Source organism: Atractosteus spatula, chromosome 20, assembly GCF_055471065.1.
Source record: "Atractosteus spatula isolate fAtrSpa1 chromosome 20, fAtrSpa1.hap1, whole genome shotgun sequence".
Taxonomy (NCBI): domain Eukaryota; kingdom Metazoa; phylum Chordata; class Actinopteri; order Semionotiformes; family Lepisosteidae; genus Atractosteus; species Atractosteus spatula.
Window position 1 is genome coordinate 8628608 of NC_142725.1, and position 21300 is coordinate 8649907.

At 45.6% G+C, this 21300-nt stretch overlaps 1 protein-coding gene across 2 annotated transcripts in view; it reads right to left on the reverse strand.

The window, feature by feature from the left end:
• The window catches only part of LOC148817486 (calmodulin-binding transcription activator 1-like), a 421546-nt gene that overhangs the window by 83327 nt on the left and 316919 nt on the right, over positions 1-21300 (reverse strand). The gene's annotated exons all lie outside the window — the stretch shown is intronic.

Here is a 21300-nt window from a genome sequence, read left to right on the forward strand (position 1 = left end):
TTTTAAGGGTGGGGGAACAATATATGAAGAGAGTATTTTATGAGTACGGCTCCAAGTGTGTTGTCTGCTTTCTGTCTGTTGGTTACCGTGAGGATGGTCCACACTTGGCACGCTGGCCATTATCCTTTTACTTTTACTCTTTTTCAGTCACAAATATAAAATATTCCAGGGCTCACGTGTGTGTCAGAAAGCGAGAGAGTGCGTCTGCACAGAGGGAGTTGCCTGTTGTCCCCAGGCTCTCTTTAATAGCAACAGCGGACTCCAGCACAGTGATGGATGGCACAGTACGCCTGTCATTAAACACCCTCCTGCCCCCTAGTACCCAGGACCAACTCTTAAATGCATCGAGACCTCGCCGTCCCGACCATTGTTGTTAATTTCAAGGTCAATTGCTTCAGCAGTGCTGTAAATTCACAATGCCTGGCGCACACACACACTCACACAGTTCCCCTGCTTTACCTCCGATAACTAAAGAATGTGTTTGTGTGTGGGGGCTGCTGTTGTTCACAGTTTACACTTTCAACTTTTAAGAAAACGGCTAACAGATCCTTCCCGCTTGGCAGGGGAGTGCCTTCTGTGTTGCAGACTCCCTTCTCGGCCATTTTTACAGAGGCTCTCATTAAGTGTTTTAGAGAACACTCCCTAATTGGGGGTGGGGGGGGATAAATGTTTGGACAAGAGTTTGCCTTCACAGCACACCTAGATCGTCTTCTGGGACAACCAGCACTGGACCCCCCTACAGCCCCCCGCCATTCTACTTGGAAAAGAAAAGATGGAGACACATCTAACTGCTGAAACCAGCCCCACCCAAGAGCTCATTAACAGCTTCTGCTCCGGCCTGCGCTGCCTCATGCCGAGATCTCTCCTGATGTCTCTCAGCAGAGATGCAGGTCTTGTTACAGGCCCGTCCGCATATTTGCAGACCATCTACGACGGCCACTCAGAGCCCTGTGTTTTCAGACGCCATGCAGGAAATGAAAACGAATCACAGGGTTGTGACTGCTGTCCCAGGCACACCGCAGGGCCCCTGGTCCATGCAGCCCACACCAGTGCCAGCCCCAAATCTGAAGAGGAGCTGGACTTGTTAGTGAGGTCCCATGTACCCTCTAAGACCTATTACATAACAAGTGATTCAGCATTTTTGGTTAGAGTTCATGGTCTTTAGGACACGTTAGATTTGTATAATACCCCACAAACCGAGCTACCTGAATCTCACAAATCTCTTTCCCTTTTCACTTTTTCTTAACTTTTGCTATACTTCTGGGATTCCTGTATCAGCGTCTTCTATATCATTACGATGTGCAGAGAAACAAAAAGTCCAAATGAATGAAATGCTCTTCAGGGAAGGGGAGGTCCCACACAGCAAGGCCGGTCTGATCACAGAGCCAGCCGAGGACTAGGATGTATAATTTAAAAGCACATTATGGCTGCAATGTGGAAGCCACCTCAAGCTTTAAATAACTCCGCTGAGAGAGGCAGAATGCAGAACTGGGAGCTGGCGAGTCAGTGTGCGCGTGTGCAGGGAGTGGCTGTGTGTCAGAACGAGCAGTGGTGGGTGACAGCAGGTGCTGGGGGCTGGTATGTGTGTCTGCTTGTTTGTACGCCTGATGTGTGTGTTCAAAAGTGCTTGACACAAAGGAAGGGATTCACACTGTCCATCACAGAAACGTAGCACCCGCTACACAATGTGGTGCACATGCAGGTCGGAGCACTGTGTGTGTGCAGATCACAGTGCTGTGTGTGTAACAGTGTAGTGTGGGCTACAGTGCTGTGTGTGACAATGTTGTTTGTGTGACTGTGCTATGAGTGTGACAAAGATGTGTGTGTGTGACAGTGTTGTGTGTGAGAGTGCTGTGTGTGTGAGACAGTCACACACTGTGACAGTGCTGTGTGTGTGACAGTGTTGTGTGTGAGAGTGCTGTGTGTGTGAGACAGTCACACACTGTGACAGTGCTGTGTGTGTGACAGTGTTGTGTGTGAGAGTGCTGTGTGTGTGAGACAGTCACACACTGTGACAGTGCTGTGTGTGTGACAGTGTTGTGTGTGTGAGACAGTCACACACTGTGACAGTGTTGTGTGTGTGACAGTCCACACACAGCACTCTCTCACACACAATTTAAGTGTTCAGAGCTGAGGCATTGGGAGAGAGAGGGAGGCAGTGTGGGCTAGTGGTCAGAGCTGAAGGACTGTGTGAGAGAGAGGGAGGCAGTGTGGGCTAGTGGTCAGAGCTGAAGGACTGTGTGAGAGAGAGGGAGGCAGTGTGGGCTAGTGGTCAGAGCTGAAGGACTGTGTGAGAGAGAGGGAGGCAGTGTGGGCTAGTGGTCAGAGCTGAAGGACTGTGTGAGAGAGAGGGAGGCAGTGTGGGCTAGTGTTCAGAGCTGAGGCATTGGGAGAGAGAGGGAGGCAGTGTGGGCTAGTGGTCAGAGCTGAAGGACTGTGTGAGAGAGAGGGAGGCAATGTGGGCTAGTGTTCAGAGCTGAGGCATTGGGAGAGTAAGGGAGGCAGTGTGGGCTAGTGGTCAGAGCTGAAGGACTGTGTGAGAGAGAGGGAGGCAGTGTGGGCTAGTGTTCAGAGCTGAGGCATTGGGAGAGAGAGGGAGGCAGTGTGGGCTAGTGGTCAGAGCTGAAGGACTGTGTGAGAGAGAGGGAGGCAGTGTGGGCTAGTGGTCAGAGCTGAGGCACTGGGAGAGAGGGAGGCAGTGTGGGCTAGTGGTCAGAGCTGAAGGACTGTGTGAGAGAGAGGGAGGCAGTGTGGGCTAGTGTTCAGAGCTGAGGCATTGGGAGAGAGAGGGAGGCAGTGTGGGCTAGTGGTCAGAGCTGAAGGACTGTGTGAGAGAGAGGGAGGCAGTGTGGGCTAGTGGTCAGAGCTGAAGGACTGTGTGAGAGAGAGGGAGGCAGTGTGGGCTAGTGGTTATAGCTGAGGGACTGGGAGAGAGTGAAAGAGTTTTACCCAATGGCTAGAACTGAGAGCTGAGACATAGAGGGAGAACAGTACTGTATGGTCTAGGAGATAAGGTTGAGTGACTAGGACAAGGACACCAGGGGTTAACAATTAGAGCCAAGGGACTGGGAAGGTGGGTTACTGCTAGAGCTAGAGATAAAGGTCTAAAAATTGTACATATATATGAAACAAGTACACATAAATACATCTAAAACACATTATGAAATATGCTGCATAGTCCATTAGTCCTCTCTGAACCCCTATCACATCAGTCTCCTCTATTCCCTATGGCTTGGAATGTGTAATGTATTAGGGACTGGTAACTCTGCCATTATGGCTATCCTAGCCCCTGTGGCAGTGATCTTAATGCGCATTGTCACTGGAGGTGACACTGCATCAATGGTGAAGGGGCTAAGAGCTATCAGTCACTGAGTTCCCTCTGACTAAGCGTGGATTAATAATGCAGCCTTCAAGCCCCTCAGAACGAAAAGGGGACTGGCGTTTGACATTCCCTCACTGCGCTAAACAACAAAAAAAATGCTCTGCATGCGATGAAAGCATTCTGCTTCATTTCTTTTTCATTTCTGACAACACAGTCTCCAGTTTGCCACTTTAGTTATGTCTGAACTTCAGCTGCAGTCTCCACACATACAGACACCCTTCCCACATTTTACCACAGTAATTTCATCCTCCCCACAGTTTACCACAGTAATTTAGCAATGCATCTCCCTCCACATTTCGAAAACTAGGGATTCTAGGGTTTCACTATTCTATGTCGTGATTCTGTAGTGTGTCTCTAAACTGTTTTAGGACACCCCAGATTTACTGTACTAAATGTCTACAAGGCAAATATGGCACCTCCTTAAGTCCTGTAGTGAAGTTCAACTTCACTAATGTATATCATGATATTTGTAAGCAAAATGAAGCACAGAAAACTAGGGTAAAACGTTTAGAGCTTGATTAATCACCAGAAACACCAGATACAGGTACAGGCAGACGGGAAATAGAGATGTTCAGTGAAACTGTTTCTTCAGCGATTGTGCCAGCCTGAACTCACGCCTGCCCCCTAGTGTAAACACACGGGAACACCATGGCACGGATTTCAACTATCACAGCACAGCAGGTTCCCGTTTACTGAATCCCAACAAAAACATCAGTTTTTTTGTTTTTCTGAAAAAAAAAAGATCCCAGATTTTCTTCAAAAACCTACTTCTTATTTATAGACTATTCCATGGGGCATCAACAGGAGGCACAAGCTGTAGAAATGGGAGAAAGGGCTCCAGTCTCTACCAGCAACTCCCCCACTAATATTCCTATTCCCATTTCATCCCCTCCCTCTGCACATCGGTTGGCAAGTCGTTTTGGGAACAATCCCTGAAGACTCAGCCTGCATCGGTCTATTTGTAAACCAAACAGGTACATTAAGATTCACACTGGCTTCCATTAAACAAAATCGCCTGGCTGTTGCCTAGAGACCATTAGTGTATTTCTCAAGTCTTCACCTCCAGCACAGGCTCCACAGGAAGAAGGAGAAAGACAGAGAGGACAGAAGAACTGCTGTGAGGAAGCAGCTCTTCCTCAATACTCAGAAGGGGCAGTGCTGACTGCAGACAAGCAACCAGGAGACCCGTAACACCTGGGGCCGAAAGACTCGGAGAGAGGGAGTCAGCATGGCCAGTGGGCAAAGCTGACATGTGTGGGGTGGTGTTTAGACCAGAAGGACTGGGAGGGAGCAGAGACAGGATCAGGGTCAGTAGAGGACTTGGGAGTTCCCGCATTCAGAAAATAACAGGAAGAACTCTTGAAAAACAAAATCTGGTTTTCCAGCGAACCTGGAGAAGGCAGGGAAAATCCATGTGGAATACCCCTGGCAAGAACACCTGGTGATCGCTGATCCCTGTTCCCGGCAGAGCTGTAGGAATCCAGAGGCTGTGAGAGGCAGGGAGCATCGCTGGGCTCACTCCTCACAGGAGCCAGCTATCTCCTGCATCCAGAAGCCCGGCTGCACTGGGAATCTTTGTAAAACAAATTGTGGGGCACGACAGAGACAGAACGTTTCAAGCCTTCTGTGCCGTAATAGGAAATTAATTGAGACCATCAATATGGCATTAATCATTAAAGCCCAGGTGCTGAGATAGCACTTTCAACGCGCGTGCCTTTCGGCACAGCCTCGCATTAAAAGTTTGCTGTGACCTGCTGCAGAGAGGGAGAACAGCCGAGTGAAGGCATGCCTGGAGGAGATGCAGGAGGCGAGGCAGCAGGGATGCTGGGGAGCAGAGAGGCGGCACTGGGACAGCATGGCACAGAACACGGGTGGTAACGCACGATCAGAGAGAGCAAATACAGCAAGATCAGATGAAACAGGGGAGGCACCACAGAATAATGCCTAAAATATGCCTGAGCAATGGGGGCAGCACACCTCTGCATCATACCCACTGACAGATGGACAGTACTTTCCTGCACTAGTACTTTCCACCACACTGCTGTGCAGAGTACAGCAGTGCACTTTTGCTGTGTATTGTACTTACTGCACCTCTGCATTGTACAGTGCCCTACAGGTATCTCTGCTTGGCACCTACTGTGATTTTATGAGATGGACCACAGCCCATTTTTGGTACCTGTAAGCTGTATAAGACTCCAGGTACTGTATAAAGGTGCCAAACAAATGCAGAGCAGCATTGGTCGCAGTAGAAAATAATAATAGGTAATAGGTAAAACATACAGAAACTACAGAAGCTCTTACACCAAAGTTCAGATTGTCGTGGTATAGCAAACTCCAAAGAGATTGGAGGGTAAAAACATGGTGATAAGATAGTAACACTGAGTGCCACTGTGGTGCCCAACAAGCACAGCCCAGCTGGGCACACTGACAGTACAGTAAAGAAATTCTGCTTACCAAAGTAAATCGACAGAAGTACATAAAAAAAGACAAAAACTCTCGAACGGGTTTTGTCACATACATCAGATGCTTACGAATGAGGCTTAAAAATCTGGAAATTCAGAAAATGGTCTGCAAGTGGAAATCCGAACTGCAGCGTGGCGCTGAGATTCTGCCCCCTGCATGGCTCTCTCTCCGACAGCGCGGGCTGCTGTGTTAGCTCACGCACTAGCAGGCAAAGACAGAGTTGAGATTTATACTGGTGCCGATACCCTTAAAAAGCAGAACACATTCTCCCTGTCTCCTGGCATTAGGCAGCCTGTCTGTCTGCGCCGTGCTGGCCTGTGCAGGAACACAGGTACGCGGAGCCCAGCTGGTGGGATGGAGCAGAGGGAGGATTCATTTTTAATGAGTTTCCATCAAGGGAAGGGCATGGAGCCTGGCACACTGTCGCACGCCAGGGGAGCTGCAGAAAGGCAGCAGCACGAACACGCATGCAGAGCCGCGCACATACAGTACTCCATCTTGCCATCTTTGCAGGGATCTGCCCTTTTACTCCTCTTGAATTTGAGTTCTTGATTTCTAACTTCTGTCAAACAATACTCTGCACAGTTCTTGAAAACAAAACCCACTTTTTAAAACTAAATGTGACTTGGCTTCGCCCTAAACCCTCTGGTGTGTACAGTACAACAGAAGGCTTCCATGCCAGTCAACGCTATTGTCTGTTTTTGGCTGCGTACTGAGCTCAGTGATGTCTTTGGTGTCTCTATATAAAAATACATTTGTAGTGTAATGTACTGCCAATGGAAGATGTGATGTTTGACAGATGTGTTTGCTGCCACAGGAGGGAAGAGGCTGACTCCGAGAGGAAGTGTGGGACGCAGCACAGGCCAGAGGCACCACAGGTCATGCTGCACAATGGCTCTCTCTCCGGTAGGAAGGTGGCGTTCCACATCTGCTGTTAATTGGGCACCGGCTGGCAGCAATGGCAGCTCTCTAGGGCTTCCACCATGATCTAAATCATCAAGTACAGACACACACGCAGGAGGAGAGGCATTCGCTCATACACACACACGCACGTTACCTGGACTCTCACACACGGACACACACTGCCTCACATGCTGCACTTGTCTTCTGTACATCTCACATTTACACCAAGTCTGCTGCCACAGTTAGCCATTTCTTTACACGTTCTCCAGCCATCAACCTAAACCAGACTTCCTGCTGTCCTATTAAGGGAATGTTGTGATGATGTAAAGCTTTTTTTTTACACACGAGCAGACTGATATACACTCAGATTACAAGGTTAAAATGCCGTGCCAGCAGTGCCCTCTGTGGTTGAACATCAGCACAGACACTGGGCAATACACAAGCTTTCATACTGCTCTGTACTACACACAGGACAACACGGAGCAGGCTCTCACTGACACACACGCCAGTGGGGGGGGTCGAGTTTGACTGATTCTGCCTGGGGTGGGAGCAATAAGGGAAATAAGGGAAATTATTTCATCAGAAGCAAAGAACCTTCAGACAACAGGGCTGTTGGCCGGGGGCTGCATCTAGGCTGTCACCAGAACCCCCCAACACACACACACTTCCAATCAATAATGAATCTTTCATCCTCCTTCTCCTCTCCTCTTCTCTCTATCCCTTCTTCTGCCTGTTGCACACTAGTGCCTGAGCAATGTGTGTGCTCACACGTCCTTTCACAGCCACACACCTGCATTCCTCTGCTAGCCCTCTACCAATGGCACAAGGCATGGGCACTCACACAAGTGCTTGTGGGGGTGGAGGGGGGTGCGTGGCAGATGTGAGCCGAGCCCAGGCACGGCCACACTGCCAAGGCTACAGGTGGGCTCACCCTGATCCATAGCCTGTACGCAGGAAACTACAGGACTCTCCCAGCAGAACTGTCCTTTACGAGCACACACAGAAAACACAGAGACAGGCAAGTTCCAGATTGGGATTCTGAGTTTATTAGCTACACCAGTTCAGTTATAATGTACTTATATCAAGCTAATGAGTAAGGTAAGGCTCACTTGGAGCATACGAAAGAGGCTGCGCTAAGTACTACAGTCTTTTGTGAAAAAATACCATTAAAAAATAAATAAATTTTAAGCAAGGCATGTTAAAAAATAATTAAGGGGCATCAGAGTAGGCATCAATCTTGGAGCGCTGGCAGAGTCTGGGTAGGAAAGCCCTGCGCAGAAGCAGCTCCATTAGGTATTGTCTGGGGCCTACAGGCTAATTTGTTTGCATCAATAATACATTCAAAACGATTTATCTAACTTGCAAATGAGTATTCATTTACTGGTCCACCAGGCAAGGCAAAACTCGTACAGTGAGAAAGAGAGAGGCGTACGGCAAACAGACCACTGGGGTGCGCTCTAGAAGAAAGGGGGCAAATTTAACCCTTTCAGCTCCACAGGTCTTCTTTGTTGCATAGCAACCACCGACTATACTAACAGCGGATTTCGCTTTTAGTGTCTTGCAGTACGTCATCCAGAACAAACCATTCGAAATTCAGTTTTGGGTTACACCAAGGTAGAACACTCACATTAATTTTATATTACTTACTGATTATTAAAGTGTTTAATTGTAGATTAAACTTTTAAATGTAAGGATATTGCCTAAAAGTGTTATACAGTTTACATTTACAGTAGGACAGTTACTACAAGCAACCTTTGTGTTGAGGTCAAGTAAATAATACCTCCTTGGACCATTCTACAAAGATATGATTAGCTTTAGCATTTTTATTTTATTTGTCTTGTGGTGCAATATAATTGCACAAAGTCTGAGTATGAAAGGGCTTGTAAGGTTGCAATTAATACCTGGAATACAGGAATACAGGGAATAAAACAAAACTACAACTGTGAATGGAGCCTGTACCATGCACATACTGTGAAAGTATTATTTTTAAAGTGGGGTTTACAGTACCAAAATCACAAGTGCAAATTAGATTGCAGAAAAGACTAATCGTAGACAAAAAAGCATTCTGTTCTTTGGAAATGTTTGAAATGTGGCCACTCTGTCAGTGCAGCACCAGAGGGCATCATCCGAACATAATAAGTGTCTATTTCATCTGGGAAGGGTAGCATCCTAAAAATCTCCTGCGATCCTGTGATCTTGTCACTGTGTTCAGAAGTCACTGAAAATGAGGAATTTCTTTATCAGTTCCAACTGTGCTTCTACGGTTTGTGGTTTATTTGTATTTCTTGTATATTTCTTGTATATTTCACCCTGTCTCCCACTGCAGTGCAGTGTGTGAGTCACGTGAAAGGGTTCATGGCCAGCTGGCAGGTGATGCCCTGTCCTGCACGAGCAGAGGCTGAGTGGCAGCATTCTGGGCAACAGCTCTGGAAGCAGAGAAGCAAAACCGCCAGGCAGGCAGTCCTGAAAATAACCCCAGAGGTACGCCACAGCACGCCTAGCAAAACGTCACCCGCCTGGTCGTTTCAAAAATAATGAAACAGATTTTTCGCAGACTTCATCCAAGGAGGCACAGCCAACTTTGGTTTTGTGAATATGCCCTATGCCTACAGAAAAATAACTCATTTTCTGTCCTCTGCAAATCAGGAAAACCTGGGAATTTGACTGAGGGCTTCGAGCACGGTAAAAAGAACGGGAAAAGTTTAAACCAATCCCTTCACCCCAAGCTCAACAAAAAGGACATCTTGGCCAAAGGACATTGAGAATTCAGAAGAGCAACTAAGACGCAATTCTTCACTCCAAGAACTGCGGTCGGACCTCCAGAATGGCTCAACTCTATGATCAAGGGTTCGAGCCTGGCTCCTGTTACTAGTTGGCTGTGATAGGGATTCTCCAAGCAGGTAGGGTGGGATCAGTCTGCCAGAGGTCTCGTGGCTCCCTGTGGCTCCTGGGATCCTGCAGGCACGTGTTGCCTCCCGATTGGCGCTGAACCTATGCTACAGGGCTACAGGGGTGTGCTGCCTGTGAGATATTGTTAGACATGGGGCTCAATAGCAGGCCGGCTGCAGCAATCTGCCCACTCTTCCCCCATTCTCCCCCGTGTGCGGTTGTGTGGTCTGTAGCTGTGAGCCCAGATGCGAAAAACACAATTAGCCATTCCACATCGGGTAGACACAACTAAAACGATTGACGTCAGTAAAGTTAAAAAACAAAAGAACTGTGTGTCCTCTGAGCAACAAGCCCCTAACAAGTGAAAAATCAAGAATGGCTGAATCGACCCTCCTCTTTTGTTAGACCCTTGGTATTTTCTTTATGACCCGTACACTGCCAGTCCAGACACAATTACAGCATTGAGCCGCCAGACAACACGTGCTGTGGTGCAGTGCCAAGTCACCAAGCCCAGAAGGCCCTGCGATAAATGGCGTTTAAGACATCTTCAAAAAGATGTGCCAGCAGGAAGCCAAACAAAAGAAAAAGTGAACAAAAAGAGTCATTACAGAGACAAAAAAAACCTCTACTGCAGCACCATGGCCTCAATACATATACAGATTGGATTTTTTGTTTTTATAAAGTTATGGAAAGTATGAAAGCCTTTTAAGCTCCAGTAAGCAGGGACCCATGCTGAGCCACAGGCCCATAGCAGGTATTCCTGCAGGCGACACTCCATGTACCTCAAACACAGCCCGAACACCCAATCCGGCGCCGAATTACAAATCCCCTGGGCTCTGCCTTCTGCAGCAGGAGCGGCGGCTGCGCTCTCCCATGTAAAAACACTCCATTTCGGCTCGCTCAAGGGGTTTCAGAGCTTTTAAATCCAGTCCAAATTTTTTTTTCCACTCTAAATTACCTCGAATCATCCACAACCTCGCACTGTGAATGTGATTTTTTTTACCAAAAGCTCCTGTCTTCTGCCATATTCATACTTCAAATATACTTTTCTACATCCTCTTTGAATAACTGAGGTGCAAGGTTCTGCTTGTGCAACCTCTTCATGTCCAGCTCTGAAACCTAAGCTCCTGCGTGTGATGCAAAGGTACTCTGTAGTACCTGACATTTGCCAACGGTAACTGCAGCGCACAATCGGACGTGAGCTCAGAGTGCTGCTCAGAGTGTTGCTCGGACTTGAGCTGGCCAGAGTTTCCTATGCTGGCTGTGCAACAGCGAATCCTGAGACCTGCTAGATGTCTGCAATCCTGCAGTGATTCCAGTTAGGGATGTGTCGCACCTCCAATTGGCACCAACTCTACTCCAAGGCACTGTGGAGCTCGTAGGATATGAAATGATCAATAGCTTTTATAGGCTGATGTGCCAGTGGAGGGTGACTCCATTCTAACATCTTTCAACATGTGTAGTACTCCCTTCTCTGAAAGGGTTCATTCTCAGTTTGGAATCACTTAAACATCAGATCTAACACTGAGACTCAATGTTGCCAGATCTCAGCGTCTCAAACATCCTCATTTGCAGTCACACCACCGAACTGTTCAACTCTCATGCTGTTCAAGGAAACAGTCTTGTGTTCTTCCCCCACCATCTGGGTACAATAAGAAGAGATTGAAAACAGCTATTTTGCAATGACGTTTACAGGCTCTGATTGGCTGAGGGGTCTGTTCCTGTTTTGTTTTCAGAGGTTAATTTGATCTAGAACAGTGTTTCAGGTTACACCAAAACACTAAAGGACTGAGGTCTATTCTCAGCCCTTTTTAACATGAAAGCAGACTTTATTTGTATCCTTGTATTTTACAGATGTTTTTGTATGATTGAGGCCTTGTCTATTCGTGGGACGGATAACAACGATAGCAAAAATCCTAACTGCCAAAGCATGGAAAACAGTTTGTGTGTAGAGCCTCCCGTTCTTCAGCCAAGCTCTCAAATACTCTATCTGCTTGCGTGGTTCTGGCCCGTCCCAGGACAGTAACGCTTAGCAAGAGCAGGGCAGTGTCCTGCACCGCATCTGCTCCTCTGTCCCTCACTGCGCGGCACAGCCACCCTAAAATACCCAGGATAAAAATAGCCGGAGCCAGAATCTGTGCTATTATTATTGCACACACGTCCTCTTACGGCCGTACCAAGGAAAAGGGAAGAGACTAATGATTTTCTTGGTGCAAGCAATTAAAAAACTATTTGTCACCTGCCGGGATGTGTAGCAGGGGCCTTGGCTCAGAATTAGAGTCCCCTTTTTCCTCCCTCCTCCCCAGCAGAGATGCACAGAGAGGCGGGGAGGGCTGTGCGATGGGGGGGCTAACTTCAGCTCACTCCTGATTTATGGAGACAGGTTAATACCGGGCTAGACGGGGCTTCAGGCAGCCAGACCCATCAAGAAATCATGCAATATTAAAAACAAGGAGAATTAAAGACTTTCAGAAGCTAACTTCAGAATGCTTGGGCTTCAGAAATAGGAATTTATACATCTCTATTCTGTCCCCTGCCACCTCCCGCAAGTAACATTGAAAAATCTGTGCATCTTCCTCATTGTTTGGAGGAGGACAAGGGGTGTAATCTACCACATTACAGCTGCTAGGTTTTAAAAAATGCACTTGATTAAGAAATGCTGCTCAGGGTTGTCTGTAGTGTCGAAGGAAGCACTGAAATGCGTTCTAGAAAAAGTATCCCTCTCCGAAGAAGACTTAGATTTGGCCCATTGCCTTTTGAAAAAAATATAAAAGGCCATGCAGTATTAAAATGAGCAGAGTCAAATAACCTCATAGTTTTCCAGAAAAACGTTGCGCCATTGGAATGGATATCAGTTTTTTGCTTGAGCATCTGCATCAGAGCTCAAGGTCTAACGACCACTATAGGCGGATCTATTTTCACTGGCTGCTTTGAGGCAGATGTACTGTATTATTTAGGCTGTCCTTCAAGGCAGCTCATCTGGGCTCTGTATATTACTGTATGAAGAGCTGAGGTGGTCTGTATCTTATTTATGAGACATCATTTTCATTTTCCTCTTTCTCTTGCTAGCTTGATGGGAAACAATTTTCAACTCTCCCCAGGGTAAGGCTCCAATCTTGTGCCTCTCTCAGTGCCTCCGGTTTCTAATGTATGAAGAGCAGTCCTGAATAAAGGCTCAAGGTGAGACACTTGATCCCTGCCCAACAGGTAACACCGGCACATCAGACTCTCTCTTTGAGGCTGAAGGGCAGAGGTACTGCACTCTGACATCTCCTAACGTCCATAGTGTAATCAGTAAAACATCTTCCAAGGAAACTGGACCCTGGTTAGATGCCTCTGACCTCAGGACCCACCTTGAGACACAGCAATGCCTGCCTTCCTGCTTTCTTTGGCTTTCGGTGTGGATCAGACATATTTCTGATCCAAGGAGAAGAAAGAAAAGCACTGCAGGGAAATTGTGAAGATCGTTACCATGATGATGATTATGTTATGGGCAGACCATACTTAAGGCAGCGCCTGGGGGTAGTGTGCACCCCTGCTGATCCAGCACTGTATGTAGAGCAAGCTATCAAGATAAACATAATGTGTCTTTTTATTTAGTGTGCGTCTTGGGGATCGGCTCTCAATAATGCAGGAGCACAGAGGCAGTGCCCTGAAGTGTGGGAGGACACCCCAGTCACCTCCTGGTCCGCGGCTGGTAAATTATTGAACACGATCAGAAGGGAAACGAAGCCGCAAGCCAAGCGCTTCAGTGTAAAAACGAGGCTCTGGGGTGACTTCAAGGCTGTAAACACACAGCGAGCTGTTAACTTTATATCTCCACACTTAAAGTTTTGAGAACAGGCTCAATGGCACTATCACCATCTCACCCTTTCATTTACAGTGGAGCTGGCTGATAAAACTTTTATTTTTGTTCTCTGAAGTGACCTTCTGAGACACGCCACTTCTTGAAATCTTCTTTACATGTTCAGGTTATTATTTCCCTCATTTTAGAGAATTTGATCAGAAGCAGATCTAGCAGCAGTTTGTACAGATCCAAATTACAGCAGCATCTCTCGATAATCCACGTATTCAAATGCTTTTCAATGTTTTAAGCCAACAGGTAGAATTTTGAACTTGTAGAATGCATGATGAGAGCTCCTGCCTTTCTTAGTGTTATGCTACATCATATGTACCTTTAGTGTTTCTCCCTCAGAACTGGGACACCCCATCAGTCCTGCATTGCTCAAAGGGATGAGTGTACAGTAGGTGTAACACTAATCTGAGTCCCCTCTCCACTTCCTGCCAGTTACTGCTTAAAAGAAAGCAGAGCTGTCCACTCAAAATCTGATTCACAATAAATACAAAAAAGTACAGAACAAAGGAGAGGGAAAATACAGATGATTAACACATTCTTCTAAATGTGCTTTGCAGCCAGTAATTCCTTCTTACAGTATGTTGTGAAAGGAACTGAGTTGTTTTATAATCTCAGAAAACTGTTGTGGGAACATTAAAATGTGCTTTAGAGCAGTTGGCAGATTTTTTATGTTTTCATTTTGGTTTGTTAAAAAAACACAAGGCATACAGTATATGAAGAATTGCAGAAAAATAGCATTTAGAGCAGACACCAGTGCATCAAAATGAAATCTCATTTTTCAAAAACCCGCTAGTGCTCTATAAAAACACTATGTAAATGAACTACTTTAGCATGAAGAGCTTAAAATAACAATCATTTATTTCTTAACCCTTCCATGCACGGTGACCTCACTTGGGACAGTTAACAAAAATAGAAACAGCTGAAACGATCCTGTGTCTTTATGTGTTACCTCTGATGAACGCTATACTCAGTGCACGGTACGACCATGCTTTCTGAAGTCGGGTACACGTTTCCTTGTCTGAGGTACTGGTGTAACAAAACATGTATTATATTCTCTGTTCTCGGTGTTACGCTTCGCAGATGAGAACAACATTTTCCCCTTCGGGATAAAAGAAGAAAATCCTTGAAAATAATACATCCTGTTTTACATCTACCAGATTTCTTCTTTTGTTCAATAATTAATATAGGAAAGGGTTCGCAACAAAATGTGGACACTGCCGGTCTGGATTCTTCGGAAAAGAGACGACTCCGAGCCACACTGCACCAGGATGTGCTTTGCTGCCTGCCTGAGCCATGGCAGTCTGCCCTCTCTCTCTCTCCCCCTGTGTCCAGCTCACCATTCGGCAACTAATCTTCTCCCATTATGCTCTCAAATTAATAGCACTGAGAATGTCACTCTCCTCCAATGTTAATTGCTCATCTAATGAATAATTAGTGCTGGACAAATCTGACATTTTTTGGTCATTAGTTTCGACTCGTGTTACAGGGGTTTCACTGAACTAAGTCCGTGTCACGAGAAGCACAACACGTGCTGGCCTGCGTGTCAGGCGCGTGTGTCGGGTAGCGGACACTCTGGATTTCGCCAGGAGCTTAGACAACTGATAAAGCGAGGAAATAAACGAGATCAGACACCCAGGGCTGTTTGTCATAAGGGCCACGATCTCTCTGGCCATGTTTTTACTACACAGCAGATACCTCTGTGCCCAACACAGAAATAAAAACTGATGGAGCTGGACTTGATCGTCTTCAGCTTAGATTCACTAACAATATTGACCACAGGTTCAATAACACAGTCCACGGGGTCCCTGTACAGCATACACCTGTACAAAAAATACATGCTTTGAGTGCCCTACAATGTCAATACAGCTTCCAAGGTGCCTGGATGGTAAACAGAGTCCCTGGGCCCTTACTGTGGTTAATGTAACCCTACATTACACAGAGCCTATATATCTAATATTTTTAGTCCTATGGTGGGAGGGGAAGGGCTGCACCCTTACTAGAGACCCTGAGATCATAACGCTTTAGATTAAAAGTGAGGGCCTCTGTTCGCTTAAATTAACACAGTAATCATAATAGGGCACTTTCCCTCATAATAGAGCCCCCAGACCCCTGTGCTTTTAGCAAAGTCTGCTGGACCCCACTATACAGTTAATATACAGCCCAGGGGGGCTTGAACCTTTTTTACAGAGCACACTAGTGGCCCTTGTAGTGCTAATATGGTACTTAGAGCTACTGAGCCCAAGCACAGTTAACAGGTCTGTGTGTTTAATAGGGACCTGTACAGTAAACTCAGCCCGCTGCCTCTGTACTTTGAAGACAAGCCCTCAGGGCCTTCTTAGAGTGCTGCAGAGTAGCATAGCAAGACGCGGCATACATGTCTCCTGTACAAAGCGCACAAAAACGTCACCTGTCAAGAAAAAAACCCAATACAAGTACAGTAGATACAGTATAACACAGAATAATGTTCAATACTATACAATAAATTGGGCCTGACTGTTTTGTCGAACAGGACACTGCATGGATCAATGCATGATCAAGTTAACTGTTAAAAACGAAATCATTTGTCCTGATAATAAGGTGAGGTGATTTAGAGAAGAAAGCTCTTGGCCTGTGGACACACAGACCTGAGATCCAGAGGCACACTCCTCGACACTGTCCAACACGTACAAGCGCAGGCAGTGCAATAATCATGTCCACCACTGTAGCTGAGGATATAGGACAAGGAGGAAATGCAGTAACCGGATGATATAATCTTTATGTTTAAGATTTTCTGTTCTTATAAAAGGTAACTGATTGAAAAACCGGAGCAGCGTAAAAAAAGGTCCCTGAACAGCTCTTGCTCAGTAATCAGGTGAATGTCAGTTCTGTTCATTCTCTGCTTTTTAACCTTTCCTGTGCGCTGAATAATTTAGTAGGCCTCTCTCGCACTCTTGCTCTCTATCTCTGTGCAGCGGAGTGAGTTTAACAGTTACAGCCTGGGAGGGAAAATGGTGAGACTATTCCACTGTGGATCCTGGCCTAATTGGTGATGTCTTTGCATCTGCGGTGACAGAGGCAGTGAACTGGGCTCCACCTGCAGGAAGATCCCTCACCACTGTATTGAAGCTCCTCACCCAAAGGACTAGAGGCCTGAATGGAATCTGAATGGAGAGTCATGTAGGTCTAATCTGATAGGAGGTCTCATGGGGTCAAGCCCTGTATACAGGGAAAACGCTGAGACAACACACTCGAGGAGCTACCTTGAGAGTAACTCCATGCCCCACTGATGACAATTCCAGTTATGTATACTGACAGATTATCACTCAGTATCCTCTAGGTTTAGTTTTACAGGTGGGTGTAAGTACTACTTTCTCGTGCTGTGGCATATTTTAAATTCTTCAGAAAAGGTCCGGTTACCCAGAGGACCAGCAAACCCCGGGCCAGTGTGGATTCTGGGGAAGTACGGTAGGTTTTTGGTTGTTGTTTAGGCTTGTGAAGACATGTCCAGTGTTTCTCTCTCTTGCAGCCTAACAAGGCAGGAAAAAACTAGCTTTGATGTTAGCAGTAAGAAGAGTGGAGCTGGATGAGTTTATTGGGTCAACGCAGGCCCAATATACACCAAGACCACCGTGCAATTAGGGAAAAAGCAACCACTTGCTCCATGTAGATGGGCTACCTTAGCATCTTTAATATAAGAAGCCCTGTGAATTGGTCCCTCCATCTTCTTGGCAGAGGGTCGATGGCAGTACAAGGGATTAATGATAGCAACGCACACACCTTAGGACTGCAGAGATCGTCCCACAAGAGTCAGAAGCTGCTCTGTCTATGAAGAGATCCCTTGAGGTAAAGAGACAGCAGGTCACAGCCATGAGGTGCCTGAGAGACACCTGTCAAGGGGAAGCCGATGAGCGTGAGAGTTACTGACACAAAAATCAATGGGCAGAAGAGGACAGTCATCTGCAAATCACTCTTTAATACAAGCGGATCAATCGAACTTTCAGTTTTCTACAGCGCCACAGGTGGCACTAATGCTGCTCAAAAGCCATTCTGTGATTTAAATTTCCAGCTCAAGTGCTAGCTCTCTACTGAAACCCTACTGCACATGAGAGAGAAGCAGAGGCGACTGGAGGGTCTCAAGGAGTCACTAATCCTCAGAGGCAAAGTCAACCTTACGGATTTCATCAGAATCAAGATCGAAATGCAAATCGAAACTACAAGGAATCACATTAAAAATGAAGAACAGAAAGTACCGCTGTATACAAAGGGTTCTGGGTACAAGCTACCCAGTCACATGAAGCATGGAAGTTGACACCATCAAGAAACAGCTCAATGCGATCTCTACTTACTAAAATCAAATGAGACAGCTATGGAGAATTCCCTCCTCTTTATTGTGGTCGATGTGCCCATGGCATGCACTGCTTTATTCAACTGTACAAAACCACAGCTGTTAATGTCAAAGTACATACTCCAGTAGCTGGAAAAAAAACCAACATGCTTTGGTGGCCTACACAATTATCTAGATTTTTGTCTTCAGCAATAAAAAGGACAACAAAAATGAAGCTAAATTAAATTTTGCTTTAATTTGTCATATCTGACACTGCTCTACCCTCACCTGCCCCATTCCTCATTTGCAGACCACCACAGTAGAAAGCACAATCAGAATATGACGGGTCTCCAATTAAACACCCTCAACGGAATTCAGCTTCATTAAAAATTCACCAGAGGGAGTTAGCCATGTTAAATATAGATCATCTTGGCATGCGTGTCATTAGCCCTGCAAAAAAAATAGGGGCTATTGTTTTAACAGAGTACAAAAGCAGAGACTGTTTTAGCCCTATAATTTCTGCAGCTGAGTAAATAAATAGCTCTCCTTAAAATGCGGGAGGTGTATGTCTGTAGCCTGAAGGCATTTACAGCAAAACCTGCACAATCATGCACAATGCATACAACAGGTCTTCCTCTCTCAAAAGACATTAATGTTTGGTCATTTTTTTTCAATCACAGCACTTTTAATTTATTACTGACAACCTATCCCAGAACACTCCCACTGTGCATTTTAATTTCCACATGTTTTTAAAGCAATCTCTAAAGCAGAGCCAAACCATGTAGCCCTGTCACATTAAAACGAACATAAAATAGTGGAACAACTCAATATTCATGTTGTACTCCAGCTTCTGTGGTATAAAAATCTGCCTTCTGATGACCAGCAGATCATCACCAAGCTGTGCACGGCACCCTGCTGTGTTTGTGTCTGCTCCACACTGAGTTTGGTGTTTTGTCACAAGTACAATTCTCAATCTGACTGCAGCTGATATTACCAGGCCCTGTAGCAGGAACACCACTGTGTTTTTCAGGTTAATGTGCCAAGTCTAACCCACGGCACATCCAGTCAACAAAAAAGTGCAAAAGAACTATCCCAACTACTATTTAATCTCTCGGATCCACGTTTTGTTTCTTTCACAAAGAACAGTCAAGTACCCAGGAAAAGCAGAAATATTTATTTACTCTTGCTCGGGTTTAGTAAGTGAGACTGTTGCTGTTATTAATCAGCCCTAGCTGGGGAGCCGGCCTGACTTGAGGAGAGGCGGCCTGGTGAAAAATGATTAATCAGCGTGCTTTGGTGCCTTATGAGTCATTTCATTATCAGATCAAACACTGTTCTCTTTGCACAATGAAGCAGGCCCCTTTGCTGGCTGGTGACCTGCCGCGCAATCTGTGCCAAAAAAAAAAAATTAAACTGGGCTTCAGACTAAATTATATTAAAATTATAATTATCTTTTACCCAGCGGACTGTGATGAAGAGGAAAAATTCTTACATGAGATTAGCGCTGAACAGGAAAGGAAAATGACAAGACTTCATCAAACCAGGAGAACGACAGCAAGCAGAAGGGACAGGAGACACTAGAAGGGGCACTCGATCAAAGATCTATGATTATTTCAAAACACGAGCAGAGGGTTTCCACGTAAATAAGGCTTAAAAACACATATATTGTAACATGGTTTACAGTCATTTTGTTTAAGAGACCTGTAAATACAAATACATTCTCTGCAGCCAAACAAAGCATGCACACTTGTAGACATATTTCATTTTTCAACAGTGTTCCAAGATTTTGCGCCATCTCAGTCATTTACAATTTCACTCACGTTCTTTAAAACGTCAGCCCTGTATGAGAGACACTCGCCCAGACCGGGTCAGGCGAAGAGCTCGACGTCGGATGTGTCCACGGCTCACCACAGTGACCGTGCTGCTCCAGCCCACCACTGACCCAGCCGGGCTTCGGGCGTGACCTTGGACATGGCTTGCCATGCTACTGTGAGCTGGCAGGGCCTGGGGCTGCCCACAGAGAGCACAAACCTGGCGGCCGGCAGTGCCCCAGACATGCTTGTTGGGAATCTGCGGAGACAGCAGGCCAGGGCTGCAGCACAGAGAAATAAAATACTGTCTGAATTCTGAATACAATCCTTGTCCTGACAGCCCTGGGAGTTGGGTCCTGTGCAGCTGATGCGACTATCTGCTTTCAGGTAAGTAATCTGCAGTCTAGTTGCTTGCCAGCATCTTCTGAAATTGTAAAGAGTTCCTCTACGTGCATTGAAAAGTCTTGCAATGTCTGAAATTGAGCAGCCTGTCTGTAAGTGTCCTATGATTTGATTCCTCTGAGCTTCTGACAGTGGCATCACAGTGACACAACTAAGCACAAGATTTTTTAACCACCTTATATGTCTCTAGCCAAAAACTAACCTTCAAGTTTTAATCACCGAGTTCATACTGTAACTGCACATGTGCACATCAGATTGAAATAATTCATTTGTGATCTCTGAACCTATCTGAATTTGACTATCAACATGAAATTCATGTTTCAACAGTAATGTGTTAAAACACATATCTAAAACAACTTATTTTTCTGAACAGAATAAACAGCACTTACAGATGCGGAAAGAAGAAAACAGGATCGTAAATATGAAACCGCAATTGCTATTTTTTTTAAAAAACAAAACAGGGAGACGTTAGTATTCCTCTACCTTCCTGAACAGTGGAAGCTGTGTGATTATCATTTGGCTTTCTCTCCACTGTATTTGTAAAGACTGCTAAAATCTGGTGGCAAATTACCACATATTGAAAGCACATTAGTGTGACACAAAGCTGAAGAAGAGAGCCATAAAAAGACAGAAAAATTAAAAACAGATGAAGAATAGAGGGGGAGCATATTGGTAGGCCACCAGCTTGACGATTTCTGTCAAGCTGCTCAACACTATACAATACTCTATTCCTTGTGAACATTGCGGATGGCAGCCTCAGAAAGAAAACTGGTACTACCGCTGCCCTCTCCTCCACAAAAAAAAATTATTTTATCTAACAATTAAATCAGAATCCTCACAAAAGATAAAATGCAGGAAGAGAAAATAAAGTGCAGGCCACACCTGTGTATTCTGTTTGCCATTCTAGTTGCTATGGCTTGTATAAAAAAAATAAAAGTGAAGAACCAAAAAGACAGCGCATACACTGGTGTAACACTCTGATGGGCTTCAGAACATCGTACAGCAGTGATCTTCTTCCCCTGATTCACCTCCATGCTTCCTGAAGATATTTTTTGCTTAACACATGCGGTCTAAGTATAGCAGCAACACAGAACGAGAGTCAGAATCCAGAATCTCTTGTTTGAATGACAAAGTGAAATGGCAGAAGAACAGAAATCATAGAGCAGAGCTCCTTCAGGTCCATTAGCAAAGTACACAAGGGCTGAAGTATTTCAAGAGCAAAAATGAAAGTGTGTGTAATCACCCCTTAATCATAGACAGATACACTGTCTATAGAACATGCTCTCTCTAA